The 12072-nt window shown below is 51.1% G+C and overlaps 1 protein-coding gene and 1 long non-coding RNA gene across 2 annotated transcripts in view; one reads left to right on the forward strand and one right to left on the reverse strand.

The window, feature by feature from the left end:
* The window catches only part of LOC135900642 (sodium- and chloride-dependent glycine transporter 1-like), a 116384-nt gene that overhangs the window by 74150 nt on the left and 30162 nt on the right, over positions 1-12072 (reverse strand). The gene's annotated exons all lie outside the window — the stretch shown is intronic.
* LOC135900690 (uncharacterized) lies at positions 668-5246 on the forward strand. Its single transcript, XR_010563919.1, has 2 exons — positions 668-927; positions 4307-5246. It is a non-coding gene; the product is annotated as an uncharacterized lncRNA (long non-coding RNA).

A 12072-nucleotide genomic window follows, 5' to 3' on the forward strand; every position in this document is an offset into this window, starting at 1 on the left:
CCCTGTGACGTTGGTTGGTCGCGCGGCAGCGTGGCTTGTGCAACGATTGTGTGGCGCCACCGGTAGGCTTAGATACCCCGTAGCAAACAGGGCGATCAAGTGCTGCCTTTCACTGCGTTGACGAAGAGCAGCAGTTCGGCTTTAGGTACGTAAATACATTTAGCGAGAACTCGTTGCATAATATCGTGGAATATGAGTCCTTACCGAAGAAAGTGTTAAACTGTAATGAATATATATATCGTATAAAGATACACGTATATACCCTCACTCGTATACCATGATCTTGGATCCTTTTATTACTCCTTTCTTGGAACCACTGAACGAAGATTTTGAGAATAATAAGACCGGAGATTATCAGCAAAAAGTGCCAATGAAGTTCTTCAGAACGAAGTTTCTTGTTAATTTTTTCCCGAATGGAATATATATATATATATATATATATACATTTCCATGTTATACCAAGTACCATCATATTAGAAAGGCAAGGTTTTTTATTCATGACTATTCTTTCTTTATATGTAAGCGTGCGTAGGCACTCAGACCTTGCGGCTGTCCCTCGGCACGTAACATTTATTCATTTATTTATTTGTTATCGTTGTTGTTTTACCGTACTAAACATGCATTTCAACAGACGCTACTACTACCTTCAGGTGCAGTCAAGCGGGTGATCACGCGGGATCACGACACTACAGCGCGAGGATTGCGGTGGCGTTCAGTTAACCCTCGCTGGAGAGACGTCTCTGCCGTCGTCCCGTTCCCATCCGACGCAAACGTAGCCCGCGACACACACCCAGGATCGACTTAGCGAGGCGGAAATCGGAGCCATGTATCGACGCAAGTCACTCCGCTTCCTGGTTTCCTTCCACTGCTGCGGACGCGGAGGGAGAGTCTGCGCTAACGTCATCGAGAGCGCCATATTGATGTGCAGTAAGTATGGTGAAAAGGTTTATCTTTATCTCGATCTGCTCATCAGCACGGTTAGTGCACTCAGGCACAGCGAAGCTGTGAATAGGATGATAAAATGGCGTATACTTGACGTCACGTGTGTAAAGGTGCGCGCAAATTCAGCGCCCCCAGTGAGCGCCTCCCCTCGGAGTTAACGGAAGCGTATCTCGAAGGCTACGCTTTTGCCGGCTGCACGCGCCGGAAGCGGTTACGGGAGCCGGAAACACGTACTTTGCCGTCGTGTCTTGGAGGCGTATAGAATGTCGTGCCGCGCGCGGGCCGCACCCCACGTACGTGCACCTGACGCGCTCAATGTACACGCCGGCCGAATCCGGCACCGCTCGGTAAGAAAAGCGGATACACGCTTTCCATCGCGGACCGGACGAAAGCCGTCGCCGCCACCAGACTCCGAACATCCGGACATGCGAGCGAACCGCGCAGGCACCGCTCGTGCGTCGGCGTGCAACGCGCGCGAGAAAGTGAAGCTCGCAATACGAAGCACGTGCTCGCGGCGTCAGCTGCTTGAACGACTGCCAGCGAGACGCCACCGCGGAGACGCGCCAGCCGCGGACGCACGCGTCAGATTATAACTCCGCGTCGTCGTCGTCCATTTTAACGCGACCACCGCGACAGGCGCGCTGGTTCGAGTCGCGCCGCCCAGGCGGCAGCCCAGGGCGCGCGTCTAAAAGTAGCGAGCGCACCCCCGCGGTTACCCAAGGGCGTGCCACGACCACAACACGTCCCGCCCGGGGGTCGTCGCCGATTAACCAGCGCAAGCCTCGCAACCCTATCTTCTTCGCTCACCAGCGGGTGGCGCCGTGTAGACGGCGCGGGAGACCTCTAGCGGAAATACCTCTAAGTATGTGCGGTATGTAGAAAAAAAACAAAAAAAAACCAAATAGACCGTATCTCAGGCTCAGCGTTCCTGTCGAACAGGCGCCGCCGGCGCCTGCACGCCTGGGAGCGAACGATAGCAGGAGGAGGAGGGGCCCGGTTGCGGACTCGGCGTCTTTTATTTATTCCTGTGTTTTGCTTTCCTCTTCCCTGGTCATCGCACCCGGAGTCGAGACGCCGCGCGCGCGGGGTTGACTCCGGAAAGCGGACGAAACCTAGCCTCGCGGCATTTTTGTTGACGCCACCGTGCTTGTTGCCGAGCTAAGCGGCACGGACGACTATAAAAGAAGACCGCGCGGTTGATAAAGAAACAAGTAGCAAGACACCAAACTACGCTTGTCGAGGCAAAAACGGACACGGCTGCTGTACGCGCGTTTCGCTGTAACGAGACTTAACGAACAGGCGGATCGTTATAATGCAGCTCTCCCTCGAGGAGTAACTGGACCAGCGAATGTTAAATTTCCAGGTTAATAACGAAAGTGTCCGGTGCACGAAAAGCCCTTGACTTTGCCCGGCCTACGGCGTCGCAACAAGGCATGCGTGGGAGTAATGCGAGAGATATATAGGGACCTTCCCGCCTCTTCAATTAGTAGCTTATGGGAATGACTCGGCGACATTTTATTTTACTGCTATTATTATTATTTTGCGCCTAACGTTTTTATTGACACATCGGGCCTGCAGGCTTTGAGACGCACCCATGTAGACGCGACCATCCCGCCATCGGTTCACGCATAACAAATCTCAGGGAATCTTCTACATTTCTTCGGTGCAAACTCCGAATGACACAATGGAGCCACAGAGGGGAAGCCGTTGTGCTGAAGAATTTGAGTTCGCGCATGACTGAATTTGTACGACTTATACAAGAAAGCCTCCCGGGCACGTTTTCTCGGTCAAGGTCCCTGGTAATGAGGATACTATGGGACATGTGGACGGCATTAATTAAAGGCGCTACACAGCAACCGTACAGAATAGCGATGGAGCTCTTCACAAGAGCGGGCAACGACAGATCAGCGTGTGAAAATTCTCCCGCGGTGCTTTTTTCCTGCTCTTCGTACGTGAGGTGCTATCCTGAGCGACCTAAATACAAAATCGAAAGCGCAGGTAGTCTCATAAGGCACAATGATATTGGAACGTATCGGGAACGTATCGATTGTATATGCGTATATATAATATGACCTGCGATGAAGCTTGCGGACAGTCGGTGCATGACGTTTGCAAGTAGAGCTGCACGATCCGTTCGGCCTTCCAAAGTCAAATCGAATGGCAATCAATACATCGATACAATCGTTACGAAGCACATTCGCGACTTCAGCACGCATTATACCCTCTCTTTGGAGGCGTTGCTTGTTATTGTCGCTGCATTTAACTTGCGGCAGGTACCCACGCGCGATGATTGGCGCTGATTGGTTGTAATTCTCGCCGGAGCAACTCCGTGGTCCTCTTAAGAATGCGAAAACTTAGCGTGACCTGAGGAGAGAGAAATATGACTGTATGGATTACAGAGCAAACGAGGGTAAGTGATAGCCCAATTAAAGTGGAATCAGACAGGCCATCTGGTTCGTAGAACAGATACTCGATTCATGATGAGAGTAACAAAAATGGGGGTAAAGGAATGGAAAGAAGAGAAACACGTGATTAGAACTATAACGGCGCGTCGAAGGGAAAGACGAAGGTGATCGACGACATAAGACAACACTCTTCTTTATGTGAAATTATTCTCTCAACATTAACATTATATATATATATATATATATATATATATATATATATATATATATATATATATATATATATATATATATATATATATATATTCTTAATTTTTGTATCTAACTTCTTTACTACCATGCGCTACTAATTCAAAATTAGTTTTGTTTCAATTCTAAACATATTGGAAACCGCCTGCTTCCTGGCCATTCTCCCATAGTGGTTATGGGCCAGTGTTTGGGAGACAAGACAAGACTCTTCTCTCTGGGAAACCTCCACAGAGATGTTTGCTCAGCCGTGGAGGAATTCATAGCTGTTTCAGGGCGATTCTCTTAAGTTGTTCATACGTTATTTTTATTCATTTCTTCACGACAATTTTACGAATGTTAGCATTAACAGCATCTTCCTAATGCCATCCAAATCTTGGCCAATCCCCCGCGGTGGGTACGTGCGCCATAGTAGAAGGAAATCCAATTCAATCTAATCCAACACAAGCGTTCATTATCAATTCGAGAGGAATACGTACAGCCGGTGTGTGGTAGATGATTAGACGGGTCGATTAGATTAGGCAATTTTGCAGACGCATGACGGGCTCGCCTGACGCAGGACAGGAGCAATCGGAGATCACTATATACGACAGGCCATCGGTCGCGCGGTAGATTTAAATGGACTGACGATGGTGATTAGGTACAAGTAAAAGCGTTGATCGTAAGATTCATTCATTCATTCATTCATTCATTCATTCATTCATTCATTTCAGTGGTGATCGCAGCAGCAACCGCGGCTTCATTGACTGGCTCGTCTCATCAGTCCAGGTGGCCGGCTCGTAGAGGACAAAGAGGCGACGAAGAGGCGAGGGCTCCGAGGCATTTCGCGGCGCGACAGACAGGCGACACCGAAATTGGTCGCGGGGGCTCGGTCAGGCAAGGCCGGCCCAGTGGCCGACAGCGCTCGCCGGCGTGCGAAGGCAACAACGCGTTCCGAACTGCTGGCATTGGAGATCGATGGTCCACTTAGATACATCGCCAATCGATCTCCGCGACGGCAGGAGCCCCGAGGTGATCCAGTGCCCACCGCGACGGCGCCGAACGTCGCCCCGGTCGCTTTGGGCCGCGGCGGCGGTCGACATTTCTTTCGGTTCATTCACCAAGACGCACGGCGCGCCACGCGCGCAAGACACACGTGTGCGCGTTGTGTGCGGGCACCAATGCGCACCCCCCTCTGCCTCGCGGCTTCACAATAGAGAGGTGAAGGAAAGCGGAGGATCCAGTTCGGCGGAGTGCCTTGACTTCCCGCCTCTCACCTCCAGTCGACCCTCCGATCGGCGGGAGGCAAACGTCACAGCCGTGATGAGGGATTGAAACAATGTAAACGTCGAGAGGCTGGCGAGCGCCGTGCGTGGTTAAACGAACAGCGTGTGTAGCGCGCACACCTGGTTGGTTGGTATGGTGGAAGATGTAATGCTTGTCACGACGCTGATATACTGAAACCGGTTACCCACCTCCTGCAGGGTTCTATCGTGTAGTTGACGCGAGACGAGTGCTTGCCTGGTGCGTTGACCTTCTAAACGCGGGGGCATGCTGGCGGTGCTCCAGACACAGCTGAACATTCCGGCGACCGCCGCTACAAACAATGACAACTTTTTGATACGGTTCTGATGTGAAAGCGGAGCTAGACATTGCTGCTCCATTGTTCGTTTACTTATTTACTTTGATTTTTTTTTTTGCGCCCGTTATACGAGTGACTGCCCTAGCGGCACGTTACACCTCGGTCATGAATGCAAGCAAGCCAAATGTTTCTGCGTCGCTTTGGATTTAATGAGATGTTAGCTTTAAAATAAAAGTAACTCGGAGCACTGCGGCAGTAACAAGCTGCGTTGTCTTCAGAGCAGGAAATAATCATGAGAAACTGAAACTGCCGGAGGTATGAAGCGTTAAGCAAATTAAATGTGATGCGCGTTCAAGAGAATAGCATACATGCAGACCCGTACGTCACTGAAACGAATCTTTTGAAGAAACTGAAGTGACGCGCTGTTGCTCGAGACCGTCTCGTGGAAGTACGTTCCAAGTAAATTTAAGTTTGCATGAATTATCGAACTATTAGACAGCCAATTCTACCGTCGATGTTAGTTTAACATTTAACAACAACAAACTTTTACAGAACCTTTATAGAAACTTTAGAAGAATATCAGCACAAACTTCCAAAAGCAGCTTTGCAGGCGATAACTCAGGCGAGAATCGACAAAATGTCTGCACGCGTGTAGCAGACGACTTGAAAGTTGGCTTATCCGCAATAAGAAGCTACTCGAGGAGAAGCCCCCATTTGCAACGCTTCTGTTTAGGGACGATGGCACGAATATTGGGAACCATTACACGCGCGTGAAACCGGGAACGTTAACATGACAACGGCAAGCATCGTCATAAATAAATTAACTAACAACCATGAGATCAACTGGTCTCAAACCTAGGCCCTCTCCATTCTCAGGCCGGCGCTCAACGGTTGCTGCAACGTCAGAATATAGATCAGCCTGTACACACTAAATAAGGATCTATCGCGTTGCGATACATCGTGTGCGGTACGCGCGGTGCCCATCTAGCGCTGACGTTAACCGCAGCGGCCAGTAACAGCGTAATGGCGTAACAAATGGCGCTCGTCGACGACACGGAATATTGCTCGAACCCGCGCAAGGTAGCACGAAAGCAAGCTTGACGGTTTGGAAGCGTAATCTGTGAATAGCAAACGTATCAAAAGCAATTCGCACTCTATCAACGATGAGCCCAAGGCAATTTGAGACAAGTAGGACGTTATTGAACACATCCGAGAGAGAGAGAGAGAGAGAGAGAGAGAGTACAGTGGTAGTGTACACGAAGTTTCCAAAGACTGCTGGATATATTATCTGTCCATTACAGTACTACACCTCAATAAGAAGAAGCCACATTTTTTAATTAACTCATATAACTTTTTTTCCTGCTTCATTTTCATAGAAAGTGTGGCGGCGCGAACAAAACTACGGTAGCTTGCGCGGGCATGGCAGAAGACAGTACAGCACGCCTCTGAAAGGTGCAGAAATGATGCAAACCAGGCACTCGCGCTGAGGCTTGGCTTGTATCCATCGGCTAAGAAGTATATTTTATCTAACCTAATTAATTAGGTACTCAATTTCAAAAGAAGCAAGTCATTATACTCCTGCAGCAGTTCCGTTCGTGCACTACACGAGCAGTTTTCTATTTCCTTGCCTACTTTTTCAAGCTTGCCCTCAAGTTGTTAGGCACACCCTCGGTCGTTGTGTGGTGACAGAAGCGTCGAAGTGAGAATCTGGCGCTGACGGTCAGATGCAGTTCGGGCTTAAGTTAGTGGACTGCTAGTATTTACTGAAGTCCAGGATGTTCCGTGTTCCGGCCCACCACAGTATGCCTTTCTCGCGTTTCTTTCTCCCGTCTGCATTGTTCTACGCTCTTCTTGTTCGGCGTGAAACCAGCAAGAAAAGTATGAAGCAGCCGAGGTACACAGCACGTCAACTTCTCCCCAGTAAACAATCGAGAAGCGAACCCAGTAAGGAGTCAGCTAAGAGCACGATAGCTATAGCCCGACTGAACAATTCGCAACGTAAGCATAAGTATACCGCGAGTCAGCGTCCACACATCCTGACTACATCCGGTAATCAGCCGACAACGAACGTATACTATACGCACACGATGACTCACGAAAGTTTCGAAGCCATCGAACGCGATTATTTTTCCGTCTGTCTTTTACCTATATGCGACAGCTACGCAGCGGCACATGGATCAAACAGAAGAAGCGAACGCCGGACCTCATTACAGTAACGCATGGCCTGCCATCCTGTCTTTATCCCTGCTGTCATTCACAGTTGAACTCTGCCTCTCGGTGTTCGAAACAAACGCATGTTTCTCTACACGGGCATACATCTACACTTGCCTCTGTTTTCGTCCGTGTACAGTCGGCCTGAAAATAATACGCGATCAAAACAACAAGGCCTCCATCAACGTACTGTAGATCGTCTGCACGAACAAGCTTACACGTGCTTTAGATTGGGTTACAAAGCTGCAATGACCTGGGCAAGTGTCCCAAACTGTTCACGCACTGCTCGTCCCATCTCAGAGTGGTACATTATGACATGGTCGGAATGCCAGCTATAATCTACACGGCGCCGTGATGGCGATTCATTTCTGGCCGACTGTAAACATGCCGTGGTACACAATGTTCTTGCTTTTCTTTCTGCTTCGCTACCGCAGCGGTCGTGACAGACCCCCCTCTATTCGCTGCAGAATGGGTCCGACCCACGCAGGACGTTCTAAAAACGGCGCGTAAATATTTTTGGATTGCGCGAGCGCGTGACGTCACGCTGGCATTGGCCTGGAGCGCGCCGCCAGGGGTCGCGGCGAACTCGTGCTCGTCTGCAGAAAGTCGGGTACAGGCCGGCTGGCACGCGGGCCAATAAACAACGGGGTGCCGTCGGGAGGCGTGCCCGTGACGTCACAGCAGCGGAATGTTACCTCGTCTCTACACCGAACTTGCGCTACAGCGCGCAAGAGAGCGAACCCTTCAAGGCAACGCCATGTGCTGCAGCCATCTTCGCAACATCGCCGCCTGCAATAACGACTCCACAAGGAAGTACGCGAAAAAACGGGCGGCTGCGTATACAAGTGGGAAGTCGTAGAAGTGAAATCGCGGTTTTTCGTGCTCTTTGGCAAGTACGACGCAATGCGGCCGTATCGCGGAAGCTAGAGAGAGATAAAAAGGAAACTGGCAAGCCCAGTCGTGTGTAACGGGATATCGTGAGGAAATGGTGAAAATCTTGCTGCGAGAAGTTCATCACCGTGCGGCATACTTCACTTACGTCTCATCACCCATGCATTCCACAGCCGCACCGCTTCAGATACTCTGGATTCGAGACCATGCTCGGTAACAAAAGTGGTGCTTGAACCGTGACTACGTGCGGCGTAAGCCCAGAAAGCGATACGTCTATTGCTGCACTTCATGAAGTCGACAGTACTGAGTGACCGACTGCTAGCTTACATGTGCAACTCCTGATGAAGCGACACCCTCAACGTTTTCTCTCATTTCTTCTTTCTTTTTCTTTTCACCCCCAAAACCCATTTGCCCTGCGTAGGGTAGAAAACCAGACGTGCGTCTGGTTACACCACCCTACCTTTCCTTTTATGTCCTCTCTCTCAACCAAGCACCGAGAAAGCAAAAAAATAAAAAGGTACGAAAAGAACGAGACATCTCCGCAGAAGTTTGTTCTATTTAAAGAAAGACAATACACACGTGACCACAAGACACAGATACGACACGCATTATAAGCCCAGCAAGCGATCCCCTCTGAAATTTCACCGCGCGATCGAACTCTGCACGCCTAACAGCGACCAACTATAGGTACTAGCCGACTAGCTTATAGTTGCTTTTTTGTCCTCATCTTGCGGGGACAAGATTAATGAATTCATGACGGCAATGCCGAAGTTGCACCACCGGTTTGATACATGCAGTCCGGCGAAGGCAATTCGCGGAAAGCGGAGGGACGTCATCGATTCAGAGATCAAAAGCCGGTCTCGTGCACCGAACGTCACAGAAAGTCTGCTTAATTCATTCGGCATCTATACGCTGCGGCATCGCTCTGATAGCAACCACGTGTTTCGAGAGAATTAAGGGACACCATTATTGAACATTTGCGAAAACGAACGTCTCGCGAACGATAGAGACGCTTTCCCTGCAGAGCGCCTATTCACTGGTTTCACTCGGGTTTCTGCCGCAAGACTCCGCGCCTGCGGTGGTGTTGGTATGATGCGGATAGCCTGGAGAAATAATGACGTTATTATAGTGACTCGAGTTCATGGCCAGAAGAAGAAAGAAGAGAGCAAAGAAGAAAAGACCACTCGAGTGACGCTTTCCGCTCGGAAATGGACGGAAATGAGTCGATGTATGACCCTACGCACCTGACGTGAAGCGACGCTAACGAAATCATACTTAGGGGCCGCGCCGCCACTCGTTAAGACGCAGCAGCCGTTAGCGCAAGGTGCCGCCGTGTCCTGTCACGACAGCTATTACAAGTGCGCTATCTCAGCCCCTCGCACGCCTTCGCAAATAAAGCGTAAGGGAGGCCCGTCGAGCTGGCGTCGCGAAGCACGTGGGCACGGAGCCAGGATTAGGAATTCATGCGACAGTCTCCGCGGCTAATTATTTCCCAGCACGCGAGTAGGTGTCGATAAAGGCGCCCTCGTTGAAGGACACGGCAATGCATTCGGCCTTGCCGCGCCACTGCACTTCGCAGCGCTCGACAGTTTGAATACTGAGGCGTGCTCTCTTCTCTTCTTCTTTGCTTTAATTCTCTTAAGGACGCCCAATAAAAAGAGAAAGCGACGTTCGTGAATACTCGATCGACATACTGCTCTCTGGAGAAATACGTCGAGACATTGCAAATGCAAGACTTCTCAGGGTTGCCTCGATCCACTTTCTCGATTACTTCAAGGCAGAACTGCGTGCATACTTTATTTACACTTTTGTGTATCAGCGGGCCTGGCGAGGCCAATAGGCGAATCGAATCTCGACCATTCACCGTGCAATACAATAAATGGAAAGCGAATTCATCCTAACTGACCATTCTTCTCAACTGTACGTGAAGACAAAGTAAGAGAAATGCAGAGGGGTTGTTGTGCGCCGATAGACAACACACGGCTCTAACAGCCTTAGCACGTGCAGCGGCACGCTCGCGTTCAGACGTAACCGTTCGAGTCCTCGGCACAATGAGCTCTTCTCGGACACTTCTAAGGACACCGACATTCCTAGAAGGCCGCAGACGCGCGAGAAATGGCGACGGAGAACGGCGTCAAAACTTCGCATCCCTCGTTCGGTCCACCTAACAAGCGAGCGAATGCATGTAAGCTGGCCGGCCCTCCCTCCTTTCTTTTCCTCGTCCTGCGAACACACCGAGCTCTCAGAGAAGCCACCGCTCTTTGCCGTTCATACCGTCGCATCTCCTTTTCCTTCCATCGTTCTGCGCGAGAGTTCACTTCCTTTCCCTTTAAGATGGGATAAATAAAGTTGTCTCTCTCTCTCTCTCACGAACGGGTATGCCACGCACGGACATCGGATGATAAAGGCCGGCGCTTCTCGGAGCGGCGCCGGCGGCTTCGTCTTCAGAGCGCCGCGGCCACGTTTTCCTATGAATGGGGGGTGTGTGAACCGCGCCTCCAGACTCGCTCTCGGCGCGCCATACACGCAGCGCCCCAGAGGAGCGCCAAGCCGGCCAAGCCTCCACCAGCACATCGCGTACCGTGGGATGCTACACAGACGGAAAGAGGGAAAACGGCAGCGTCTGCGCATGCGCCGTGCTGGTGGCATCAATCGATATGAAAGCGGCTGCCTCTTCGATGTGGAATTCGCTCCCCTCTCTCTATTTCACTCTCTCCACATTCGCCGCCTTTTTAGCGTTCGGCCGTCAGCCGACAGTTCTCTTTATTTTCCGCTTATTTTACCGGTCCCGGAACAGAGCAGCGGGGAAGCGCGCTGCTCCAGCGTTCTCTCGCTCAAAATCAGCGGCGGGAGTCCGTGCGCTCCTCCCTCCTCCTCTTCCTCCTCCTCCTCCTCCTCTGTGTGTGGAGCGCGGCAGCCGGCGTCGTCGCACCGCGTGCGCGCGCACGCCGCGGGCCTGCGCACATGCACGTCGTGGAAAATTCCCAGCGCTTGCCGCTCCTCCTCGCGCTTCCAGCGCTGACGTCGGCGGTGACATTATTTTACGCCCGCTGCCCGGAAAGAGGCGGAGGAGAGGCTGCCTGCCTCCGCGGACCTCCTCTCGCTCGCGCTTAGTGCTCGCGGCCTTTCTCCCCACCGACGCTAGATGGAAGCTCTCTCGCTCGCTCTCTGTGTCGGCGCCGGCGGAGCGAAAAAGAAAATTCTCGGCGTCTGCCTCCTTTGGGCGCTGCTCGAGTATCCGTCCGAGCGGCGGATGAGCTTCTCCTTTTTCCGCTCGCGCCGCCGCCGCCGGGTACCGGCTCATTCTAGTGCACGCGTCCACGTGACCCTTTCACGATCCCTCACCTGCAGCACGGCCACTGCGTCATTACGTTTTCTTTTCGTTCCTACACTTTTAAAAGGAAACAAGGAAGAAGTGAACGTAGGCAGGACAGCGGGACACCGCTGTTGGGGAGGAGGGGGCGGAGCGCACGTTGTACTTTACAAGGTGTAAAGTTTATTTAAGAAAATACGTCCTTTTTAGATCGACGCAGATCAAAGCGCAAGCTCTCGAGTAAAGTTAAACGACCCCCTTCCATTCTCCCCGCTTCATTTGCGCTGTCTTCAGACGTCGCTGAACTTGTTTTCTTGCTCTGAACGCTGTATCGAATTCGTGATCAAGACCCCAACTTGAAACGATCTTCGTTTTGCGAGCTATTATAAGAATATGCACTGACATCGCCCAGTCCATCGTTATCAACTACGCGCTAACGCTCGTTTCTCCTTAATCTCCAGCGCATATCGTAGTCGTTCTACCATCACCTATTTCGCTAAAGA

The sequence above is a fragment of the Dermacentor albipictus genome, chromosome 3, assembly GCF_038994185.2.
Source record: "Dermacentor albipictus isolate Rhodes 1998 colony chromosome 3, USDA_Dalb.pri_finalv2, whole genome shotgun sequence".
Taxonomy (NCBI): Eukaryota; Metazoa; Arthropoda; class Arachnida; order Ixodida; family Ixodidae; genus Dermacentor; species Dermacentor albipictus.